Below are 12,260 nucleotides of genomic sequence, written 5' to 3'. Positions count from 1 at the left end.
AAAGATGTCAACCCTGCTTAAGATCTCCCCCAAGCAAAGAATACTGGGTGTTTAATTCACCTTGTTACATTCTGTGTTCACTCACCATCCCCAACCAGTAGCTTTCCTGAAAGAAAAGGATCCCTGGGGCTCAGCGTTCAGGTCCATGTGGAAAATCAGACCTGGAGGGCAATGCAGAGAAAGCTGCGTGCAATCATGCTGTGCCCCCGGGTTTGCCAAGGCGCAATGAAAAAGTACCTACTACCTGCAGACCAGCACGAGTCTCCATGTGGTAGCGCAATAGCAGGTGATCTTCTGATACCCTTAAAAACTGCAAAATTTGGGTACAAATGTGAGTCACCATCACAGCCAGGAGGGTTTGTGCCAAGGCAGGAGGAACAGGCCCTGGGAGGAAAGAGCCAACTGCACCCACCTGTGAAATGGATGCTTCCTGGGGTTTTTCCACTTCTTAGCTTACTGCATGCTTAATTATCCTGAAGGAAAACTGCAGGGAGGGAGGGGATGTTTCAGGTGGACTTAAGCTCAGTTAAGGAAGATGCCTGATCTACAGACTCCTCTGGTGCTCTGATGTATCTGAATATGCTCCGTCTTTTAAGGAATGTGGTCCCTGCACAGATGAAGCACAAAAGGATGTGCTCAGGGTAATACAGCTTGTGAAAGAGGAGGGACTAACATGAGGGCTCTCTAATTACGGCTACTGCATCAATCACCGGGCTCTGCTACCCGCTGAATAAGCAGCCACTCTGCCGTAATCGCCAGGAGTTTTTTCTAACACATAAGGCAGGCACTGCTGTGTCTATACAGACACCTCTCGAGGGTGCAAGGGGGAATTCTCCACCGGATTCCAGGTCTCCAAAGACCTCTGGCATCACCAAAGCTCAAGAGATCTCTGCCTGAAAATCCAGGAATCAGCTCCTCACTCAAAATAACTCTCCTGAAATCAATATCAAAATAACGCTGCTGAAATCAATATCAAAATAACGCTGCTGAAATCAATCAGGCTTCCGTAATCTCACATCTCACACAGACTCAACAGGCAGCAACAGGCCCCTGAGCTCTGCCAGGCGGGCAGGACCTGGAGGGGTGGGTGGCCCCCCAGGACCTGGGTAGCTCTCATTAGGGATTTGGGATTCAAACAGGAGCCTGCCCACACCTTTCCCATTCAGGTTTGTGGAAAAGTTCCAGCTCATTACATGGAATCAGTGGATAATTTAAGTTGGAAGGTCATCTGCTCTGCACACACTGCTGTAAGTTACACACCGACGAAAAATAATGCGTTAAGTGTGAGACTTTCACTTACTTGTTCTTCATTTTTGTTACAGGCACACATTTATGAGGTTGATCTTTCCTTACTAATAGATTTTTTCCAAGTTTCACATCACAAATGTTTAAGAAAAGACAAGTCTCAAGCTCCATGAACAGTCCTATTATAAGAATGTCTCTCTTCCCCAGAAACTCGTGTGATGTTAGAAACTCTTTGGATAAATTTAGAGGTGACAGTTTTATTAGCTAGTAGTGGAACGTTGTTAGTTCTGCCTACAAACGCTGCATTTTTTCATACCATCTTATGTACAGGTACAACAGCATTACTGTTACAAACCTGCTTAAACCACTTAAAGTTCAGAGCCTTTATTTTCAGTATGGCTTTTGCCACACTATCTTTTAGCTACCCTGTTGCTGGTAAAGCAACGACTATAACAGACTACTAAAGCTCTTACGGTTTAGGCCATTTTACCCCAGAGACACAGCAACATGTTTTTTCAAATAAGTTTTACAAAGCCTCAGTCTGCTGTTGTCATTGCTGTTTTAAGGAAGTTATTTGAAGTGATAATTTTCATCTCTGTAGTTTAAACCGTTTCATCCTCAGAAGCGTGATGTCATCTGGCAACAGAGATGGGTTTGAAAGAAGAGTTTAGGTGAATAATATTCACTTGTTTTGTTTTGTTTGTTTGTTTTCCCAGTCTGATCCCTGCAACACAGCCATCACTCAGGTAAAAGAAAAGCTGTAGCTGGTTCAAATTCTTTGCCAGGCAAGTAGCCCCAAATCATCTTTATTCTAATGCCTTTTTTTGCAGTCATTTCACAATGTTCTCCCTTGTGCATTAGACTGGAAATTAATGACCTGCCTGGCAGAGATAGGCAAATCTGTGAGGTCAAGAGGTTTTGTTAAAAAACGGTTATTGGAGATTCTCAAATTATTACAATTTTGAGCCCAAGGTGTTCTGACCTCAAAAAAGAAGGGCAGCTCGTGGTCACTTGGCACTCAACACCTTCAAAAACCACTAGCGATGTTCTTGACCCTGGTGTTAACTGTTAGAACTCTGTGTCTCCCTGATGTTCCAAGTGAGGAAACAACCAACCAGCTGCACAGACTCACCAGTGTCATCGCCTTTCTGCTAAAACAGTGAAACTCGTGCTCTCCACGGAACAGTGAAGTTCCTCCTCTGCTATGCTCATCTTCCTTCAGAGGAAACAGCGAGGGCCAGGGCACAGCTTAAATTCCTGCGAGCCTGTTCATTCTGCCCCAAACAAGGAGGTTCCTAGAGCAAAGGAAACAAACAAAATTACTTCCAGCTTCTCAAATTCTTCTCAAAATAATATGTTGGCATAGTCTGTGCTGCTATCCTGTAAAAAGAATTTGGAGAAACAAAAGGAAAGAGACAAATTCCCATGGTCGCACTGGGGCTGCTTGCTTTACCAGAATGTACATGGGAAAGAGCTTGTGATGATATTTTAGGCTTTAGGTGGATTTCAAGGAGACCTCAGCTGAAGAGGCCAGGTTGTGCTGAGTCAGAGGGGAATCCCACAAACCAGCCTCATGACAAGGATGTAAGACCCTTTGTCATCCTTCACATAGACTAAAACTAGAGTTGAAAGAAAGAATCTTGTGGCAGAAAAATTGCCCGCAACAAAGGGACCTCAGGAACAGAAGCATGAGGTTAATTTGACACTGCGCTGATATAACTAAAGCCAGAACTTTACCCCTAGCATTCCTGTGGCAACTGCACAGTGATTATGCCAGTCCCCGGTTCCATCGGAGAATGATTTCAGCTGGCAGTAGGGCTCAAGGATGTGTTCACTGCAGGCTGAACTTCTGAGGTTACACACACAGCACTGGCAGTCGCTCCTTCTCTAGTCATTTTGAGCCTGACTTTACGGATTGTCATCCCCCAGCTCAAACAAAGCGTTGTGAGGTACAGAACATTTAAAGCAGCATTGCTGTGGTCGGCAAGGCTGTCACGTTCGAAAAAGATTACGGAAACCTTCTCCCAGTGCATCTACTGGCCATGTGCCTTTTCATCAGCAGCAGCCGGTCTTCACAAGTAGACGTGAGGATCCCTGCTAAGGGCAAAGCCACACAAACAGCAGGCAGAGAGCTCAGCTTTCTGAAGAGGGGTTCCAACAAACCCAGTCCATGAAGCAGTGTTCGCACCAGGTTTCAGTGACCTGGACTCAGATCTGTGACCTCAAGACCAAATCCATTCTCCTTTCTCAGTTTTAAGGCCCGAAATGGTGTTTCCTGCACAGCCCCCCATGGGCCTTGGCGGCTGCTCGTGCAGCTTGTGCCAGGGGCTGCTCAGCTCTTTCCCACATTCAGAATCTCATCTCTGCTGTTCCACAGGCTACAGCATCACCAGCCTTCAGGGGAGACGTGTCACTGCCTGCAAGCTCCATCTCATCTGCCACCACGGTACAGCCTCTCCTCCAAAGCCAGCACTGGGAGGTCAGTATTCGCTTTAGTTTCGAATGCCAGAAATACCCAACTCAGCAGAGATTTCTGGCTCTTCCATAGGAGCCTCCGGGGAGGGGAAGGGATAGGCTTTGCTTATTTTAAAGTAGCACTCACCCATCCTATTTTTGTCCTAGGTTGTTTTAATTGGACAACTCTAAAGCTCTTTGCAGCTCACTCAAAAGGAGGGAGGGAGAGCAGACCCTTTTGTACAGTCAGCAACATCTGCCATCAATTCATGGCAGGGTGAAGCTACGAGGGAACAACAATAGGTCTGTCCCAATCTCTTCAGTGCCACTGTCACCTCAGCCTCTGCACTAGTCAGGTCTCTCCTACAAGATCAGAACTGGGTCCTTTCTATTTCCCAAGAGAGAAATATCTGCCCTGCGGCTCCTGGGCAGACAATTCCATGTGCAGCTTTCAAAGGAGCTCCTAATTCTGGAGTATCTGGGGTTGTTCTGCCTCAGGTAAGAGCTTGACAGGCAGCATGAACCTCTGGATTTTAGAGGGCATCAGAAGAGCCATGGCAGGAACAGCCAGCAATCATCAGTCCTCATGTTTCTTCTCTATCAGACTCTCTCCTCAGCTGCACCTTTAGACCACAGCTACCCTCAGTTCAGCACTGGCTCTCCATTTCTTCTGGCAGTTGGGCTGTTTGATGAAGGTTTTGGCTGCCCAGAGGGCTCAGAGCCAGCAGAGGAGCCACTGTCAGCACCCCCAAAGCTCAACTCCCTCCTCTGACAGAGCATCCTGCTCCCCCACGTTCCCATGGCAAATACCCGGCACTGCCGTGACCGCAGCAGGATGAGTCCCCAGCTCTACGGCCGCAGGATCAGTCCCTCCGCAGTCCCCCGTGGCATTAATCAACATGCTCCTTCTTTGTTTACAAACTAAAGAAACCAAAATTCTTGCATTACTGAGAATTTCCGCTCAGCTGTGGGTCACATTTTAAGATTCTTCTGTTTTTCTTTCCAAGTAACAAATGTTTGTTTTGCTGAAGAAAAACGGGGAGTGATCCTGTTCCACTCAAACGGGTGTAAATCAGGAGTAATTCCACTGAACTCAAGGGGCCAGGAGCAGAGAAAACCCAGCATGAGAAGTGGATCCTGCTCATTTCTATGAACATATGAGGGCCAGATTTCTTAATTCCTTTGCCTGCCCACTGCTTTTGTTCTCTTCCCACACTTGCCCTGTCTCCCTGTTAGAAAGAAAGTCATGACTGGGATGTCAAAGAACAGTTATCACTAGATGTTTGGTTGTTTTGTATTGTTTTTAATAAATACATGATTTTCTCCAGATGCTAAAGAACAAAGTAGGCTTCAGACGATCGCATCTGCTCTCATTTACACAACTATAAATCCTGAGTCACTCCATTCAGCAGACTAATGACAGATGCAAGCAGAGGAACTAAGATCAGCACCCAACCCCGAGCTACTCAAAGCAAATTGACCAACTGCATTTCTTAGAGAAAGACTTTTACAATAATTAATGACAAACAGGCAAACAAAAGAGGAGCCTTGGGACACATTTCTCTAAGTTGCAGCAATTTTCACTTAAGCAACTGGGACATTTTTTTAAAGCCCCAAACAAGAAAGACAAAACCATTTGCTGTGCTCAACTGACCTAGTTTATATGCTTTTTTTCTTTTTTAAGAAGATACATGCTTACTGGGAACGTGAATGAAAAGGTCCTGTTCGCAACTTTGCCTTGACATTGCCTGAACTAAAAGTCACTTGGGTTTAAGTCAACACGGGTCAGACATCAGGCAAAAAGACCGTTCCCACAGCCCCAGAGGAGGATCCCTTGCACATTTTTTCTGATTAATTTAGGTTTGACACACACTTAAGTCTCCTGCTTGTGTCACTTCTGAAGTGAACCGTGGACATTTGTGTTGTGTTGATACAAATTTATGGACAAGGTTATTTGATTCTTTGAATGGTTCCCAGATCCTGTTTACAAATTCTTTTCTACTTGAGCTCAGATGTGTCAGCATGAGCCAGGACACCTTTCAATGTTCTGGTAGCGCAAAGCAGCTGTAAATCCACTTTAACTGGCCAGTTAAAGTGGATTTGCTGGTGCTTTGGACATGAAGCTGCTCAGACAGCCAGAGGATATCAGTGAATACCGTCTGCACATGGCACATTTCCGATGGATCCTCACAAAAAGTGCATATCTCCCTAGGAGAGATGTTTGTGACACTTTGTGCTCTCTTCCTTCTGTAAACATTATGCATTTTACTGAAAACAGCTGGATTTGCACCAGTGTCAAAGAGATAACAGTCTGTGCCCGTCTTATTCTGACATTTACAGGTGTCAAAGATGGTCAGTAAAGCACTTTTTCCTTTGAAGGTGCAAAATGGATATGGCAAGAAAACTGCATTTTAGACACTTGTACAACCTCTTAGATCAGAGTGTCTGGGCACGTTAAAATATTTTTCACATGGCTTAGTGTTTACTGGTGTCAGAGGTGGATAGCCTCAGAGCAGCTGTTTGGCTCATTAGCTCACAGACATGGAGAATGTTTGTCCTGGGAACAGTATTTATAACCTTCCTAGGCTAAAGAGAGCCAAGATATTTCAAAACACAGTTTGTACTGGAGGGATATCTGTCCTCCCAAATAACCCACCGCAACAGTTTCTAACTAGTCCCTGGGATTACCAAGACAGCAAGGAAACAATGGAAAAAGTGTATTCTAGATTTTGTAGGCCAATCCTGCTTTTGGTTAGGTTAAAGAAAGACTAACTTCTTGAATTAACAGATCTGCGGTGTTACATGGGCAAAGCAAGTTAAGAGAGAACTAGTTCCTATGCCTCTATTAAGAGTTTATGCAGCAGGAGAGTTAGAACAAACTGTTTGCTAATGCACTCTTATTATTAAGAGTTTACAAGAAGGTACAGGTGAGGCTTCCTGAAGTGTTTAAGTGCTTCAGGAGCCTATTTGCACCACTAAAGTCATTCTGATCTCATCAATAAAAACTTGTGTGACAAGACAGAGAAAATAATTTTCTGCAGAATCAGTCATTTGCCTTCTTCGAGATCGAGGTATTTAAACCTTATGGCCCAAAGGAGAACTAATCTCAAATAAACTGATAAGTATCTATTTGGAGATCTCCTGGCAAGTTTTACAGTATCACAGGGTTTCTTAAGAAGTTTTGCCAGTGCCTGTGAGCACATATTTTCTTTCTCCACAGAAAAGCAGCAGCTATTTGACACTCCACTCCTCAAGGTGCCTATTTCCTGCACTAACAGCACGTCTCCGAATGATGGATTTCTGTGACCAGCACTGTCCAAACAAAGGGAGCTGCCAGGCTTTCCCAGGAACATGAAATGGCCACATTCAAGAATCTCAAAAGCAAGTAAATATCCTCCTTTTTGGAGATGAGGGATAAACAAGTACTCAGCAGAAGCTGTGAAGACAAGATTTGACCCACATCCGTACACTTCCACTAGCAGCTGGTGACCCAGAGTATTTTCCAGTCTTGTGCTATATGATGTGTGCTTTTCTGTGTCCCTGGGATGCCCCTAACCCATAAAACATGATTTCAGAGCATGAGTTTAAAATCTTATCACTTCCCATGCTGCTATGTAGCGTTCAGGTATAACAGGAATGATGAGGTTGGTTTGCTTAGTGCCACTTAGAACTATATCCAAGGGTTTTATAGATTTAGGCTTTGCTTAGCATTTTCATTTTTACCACAGGACAATTAACTGGCTGTTTGTGATAAGGAGAAATCTGAAAGTGTAAACTCATAATGCAGCAAAAAGAGGGAAAACGATTAAATGTGAGCAAGGCCAAGCCTGCTCCAGTGTCATTTCTGATCACGCCCAGCCAGTCTCTTTCTCTCTTTGCTTCAGTTCTCATTTTCACTGATGGGGAAAAAAAAAAAATTCTGTCTCATAACAAGCTGACCTTCCAGCTGAACTTCTCAGCCCCTCCTCATCTTGCGAATCACATGCAAATAATTATACTAATATTGAACATTTCTCTATTCTGAACACAGTGTCTTCCAGCCACAAAGCACCTTGCAAAGCTTACAAGCTCGGCCACAAATCCCCAGGGAAGCAGCTTTCCATCCCTGACCTCAATGCGCCACAGGAGGAGCTGAGCATGGAGGAGAGGGGCAACTCGCTGGAGGCCACACAGCGCAGACGGCAGCTCTGCTCGCTCCTCGCTTGAACCAGCCGCTGCTTTTTCTCCAGCACTAAGACAGATATTCCAGCAATCCCAGTGAACAAAGAGGCCCCGCTCTGAGCTGCTGCACGCTGCCATGTGTCCCCCTGCTGTCAGTGATTATCCATGGGATTCCCAAAAAGGACCTGCAGTCACTGGCAACATCTGCTCTGAGGTTTCTCAAGGGGCTGAGGATGGGCTGGTTTTGGCCTTTTGTTTATTTGGACAAGTTCGTTGCTTGACAGAAGTGTTCCCCCCACTGCACACACATGCACACCCTTACATGCTCTTTCGAGCCGGAGAGCAGGGGACGTTCCATCCCATACAGGCTGCTTTGTAAGTCCCGGCTCTGCAGGAGGCCATTCCTCCCTTCTCCCTGCAGCCAGCTGTGAAAAGCAACGCTGAGATCAGACAAAAGATTTCACCCTCAGTCGGGCTGAGGAACACAGGGGTTGCTGTCCTGAGTAAGACCATTGGCCTGATCAACCAGCATCCTGCTTCTGGCAGTAACCACCCACCCTCAAGGCATTAGAGGAACGTGACCACCCCTCCCACCCGTGCATCTAGCCAGCCATGCAAGGATAAAGGTTTCCTTTCTAACCAGCCAACAAAACAGGAAAGATTGAGCTCCTGCTGTCCAGTTGTGTCCCCAAACTCCCAAATACTGCTTTCAGAGAGAGTCAAGGTGATGTGCTCAGAGCTGTATGAGCTCTTGGGCTTGGACCAGAAAGGGCAAAGACCCAAATTCAAAGATGTTGCATGATGTTGGAAAAGTCTCAGATGTAGGATGTGCTCAGGAGCTGGATGTTCAATACAGGCGTCGCACAGGATGGTGTGGACACTTATCACCTAAAGGCACTTACAGGCAGGATGCTTATATATGTGCTGGACTGCCAGCCCTGTTTATCAGGTCTCCTTTCACGCAGAGCAGCGCAGGACAAGGCTCAGACAGGAATCAGTGAGAGCACACTAGACTAAGTCTGTTTAAAGGAGACAATTCACACAGAAGTGACCATCGCCCTGCCTGTCTTTCGCCTGGATGTTTTTAGTCTGAATCAGAGCTCTCTAGTGCACTTAGCTCTTTACCACTACAGTGACCAGCAAAGGAATCACTTAAATGGCAAAGGAGAAAACATAGTTCTGTGAAATTTTGTTTCCTCTGACAAATCAAGAAAACTCAAAAAGTTCAGGGAACTCAAGAGCCCTGTTCCCCTCTCATCTGCTTGCCAATTTAAAGCGGATCCATTCACATTCACAACTAAACCCTTTTAATTCAGAGGTTTAGTTAATTTGCTGGTAGAACAGCCTATTTTGGAGATGCTGGGACGTCTTGAGGTGCTGTAAATGAATTCCAAACATCAACTCATTGAACGAACACATGCAGTACCTACACCATAATACATAATTAGGGAGCAATGCTTTGTCTAGCACTCAACATGAGAAGGTTGGCTGCATTTAGATATATTCTAGGAGTATTTTGCAGCTCTAAGCCTTATCACATTGGGTGGGACCTTCGCTGATAGGAACAGTTAACTGGGGCTCAGTAACCAACAGATGGATACAAAATATGTCCTCTGAGGAATACTCACACCCTGTAGGCTTTGGTGCTGCCCATTGATTACCAACAGACCTCCCAGTCGCTCTTAGCAACTGCTGCAGCGATGTTGCAAGGTCAGGGCATGCTTCAGGGTTGTCAAGTTGACACAGCAGTTAAGAGTGAAACGAAGGTCAGCAGAGACGTCAGGAGAAAGGAAGCCTTGTTATGGATTGTGTCAGATCCCAGGAGGGAGCTGCAGTCACTCTCCAAGGCATTATGAGATCAACAAAAAGAGAGATTTAGCCTGATCATAAGAAAAGAATGTCTCTGATCCCCCCCTCCTCGGCAGCGATAGGCCACCCCATGCAACAGAGAGGAAGGATGAGTAAAGCAAACACATAGCCCAGGCGCCCCATAAAGGGAATTGGTAGGTCCAGACCAAGAGGGAAGCCCCAGGTTTGTTCCCGTTGTTCGGGGTGATGGGTTTGTGCTCTCTTGTATTCAGAGTGGCTGTGCAGAGCTCATGTTCTGCCACAGCTGTTGTTCTGCGTGACAAACACAAAGCCTACGGTAAGTGAAATTACATGTTGGGCTTATTTTTAAAAGCATCAACATTTTGGGAAAACTAGGAACTCATACCACTTTGGGCTAAATCTGAACGACCAAAAAAATAAATGAGAACAGGCTTCACATACATACTTTTCTATGAAGAAAGTTGTTTACAATGCATATTACACTCCAGAATAAATCTGGGATAAACAAAGCTGAACCCTTACTCCTCTCTGCCCTTTTTCCTGAGAACAAGTCTTTCCAAGTAAGAACCAGCTCACCATCTACTTGCCCCGTAAGCGCCATTTAACTTGCTGTGAATATCAGCACAGACATTGTGGAGAACAGTCTTCTCATCCTGCACGCTACTCAGCTGTGCTGGTGTTTCCCAACGCTCCTTTCCTTGCTTTGCTAGACAAAACACACCTTTCTCCAAAGACAGGAGAACAGCTGTGGATCTCTTCTGGCAGGCACCAAGCACCAGCAACTCCAGCAGAAAGCAGGAGAAGATGAAATCATTAGTTTTCGGGAAGGGCTTAGCACAACTGAAAACTAGGACTTCTCTTCCCTGTACCTGAATGTTTGTACCCCAGAGATTTTATGACAACACCTTTATGCATTCACCAGTAACCACCAAAAACTTGTCACCTGTTGGACCATTAGTCAGATACATTGAATATTGTGTCTGTGATGATGACCAGTTCCTTTCCTACCTTAGTACACATCGTTGTGTTGTGCAGAGGTGCACTTCAAAGAATGAAAAGTAACACCCTAATTTTTGAAAATGCAGGACTCAACTTTAAAAAGTCACACTCTTGAAATGCAGTGAACCTAGCACTTTCCAATTTCCAAATGACCTATTTTTTCCTGAAAACCTAGAGCCAGTCTGTGAGCTTGTTGACCATGGCAGAGCTTTTATGCCCACCAAACAGCAGAGCTTTCTACCCTGTGACCAAACCCTGAAGACACAAACTGTCTCCTTGGACACAAACACCCAGCCGCAGACATAAGTCTTGCTCACTCCTGCAGCCAAGACTCACTTTGAGGTCTTAGTCCGGGCTTAGCCTCTTATTGCACAAGCATTCATTCCACTAGAAGCAACTGCCACGTTTCCACCCCTTGTCACCCTCTCACTGCCTTCATGACTTGTTTCTGCAGCTGAAATACGGATTAAGGAACTGACCTGCAATAAAAATAATCTAACAGAAAGAAAACCAACAAAGGGGGAATTTTATTCTTTTTTCTGTTTGAATTAATTCCCTAGCTGGGCCATCACAGGTATGGCAGGATGAGAGAGGGGAGCAGAGCAGGCACAGGAACCATCAGCCACAGCAAGGAGAAAGTGGCTGCGTTCTAGAAGTGCACTGCTGCTGAAAAGAAATACTTGCGAAACAAAATCCTGCCCTATGTTAAGCCTGCCCCAGTTTGGAGGTATTTGTTTTGCACTGGAGACTTGAGAGCCTGTCCACTTCTGACTGGGAGCCTTCTATAAAGCAAAATCCTTGCTTGGCTGCCCAGTAGCTTGAAGGGATCATTGTGCTGCAGTACTGCCACATTCTTGGGTCCATCTCTGACTCCTTTGAATAAAAACAACCAGAAAGTCTCAATTGAAAAAATAACTTTGTTGACAGAAGAAGAAAAAAATAAACCTGTTAATGTAACTATTGCTATTAATAATCTTCAAACATGCAGGCTGAAAGTTGGGTAAGACCCACAGGAAAGCAAGAATCAAGCTCCAGGTCCTCGTGGTTCATGAGAATTTCCTGTCTTGTCAACGCACGTTTCCTCTGCTTCAGGGTGGGACAGTGTCCAAAGCAAATGACATTCCTTTTCTTCACCAACCACAGCGATGTCTAAAGGAAGGGGCAGCTGAGTAGCTCTAATGCTGACAGATGGTGATTTGAAGACTGAACCACCAGAAGACCAAGCCAAATCAGATATGGGGCCTGAGGGATAGTGGTGGTAACTCCAGTAAGGATGTGCAGCTGTTACTTAAATTAATTCTGACTGCTGCTTTCCTAAGGAAGCTGTATCTGTGCAATGCTACAGGCTCAGGGAAGAGTAGCTGGAAAGCGGTTCAGCAGGAAAGGATCTGGGGGTGTTGGTGGCAGCGGCTGAACATGAGCCAGAGTGTGCCCAGGTGGCCAAGAGGCCACCAGCATCCTGAGTGTGCCAGCACTGGTGTGGCCAGCAGGCCCAGGGCAGTGACCGTCCTGTGCTGGGCTCTGGGGAGGCCAAACCGTGAATCCTGGGGCAGTTCTGGGCCCCTCACACC

This window comes from Caloenas nicobarica, chromosome 23 (assembly GCF_036013445.1).
Source record: "Caloenas nicobarica isolate bCalNic1 chromosome 23, bCalNic1.hap1, whole genome shotgun sequence".
In the NCBI taxonomy this organism is placed as follows: Eukaryota; Metazoa; Chordata; class Aves; order Columbiformes; family Columbidae; genus Caloenas; species Caloenas nicobarica.
This window is presented reverse-complemented; position numbering follows the sequence as displayed.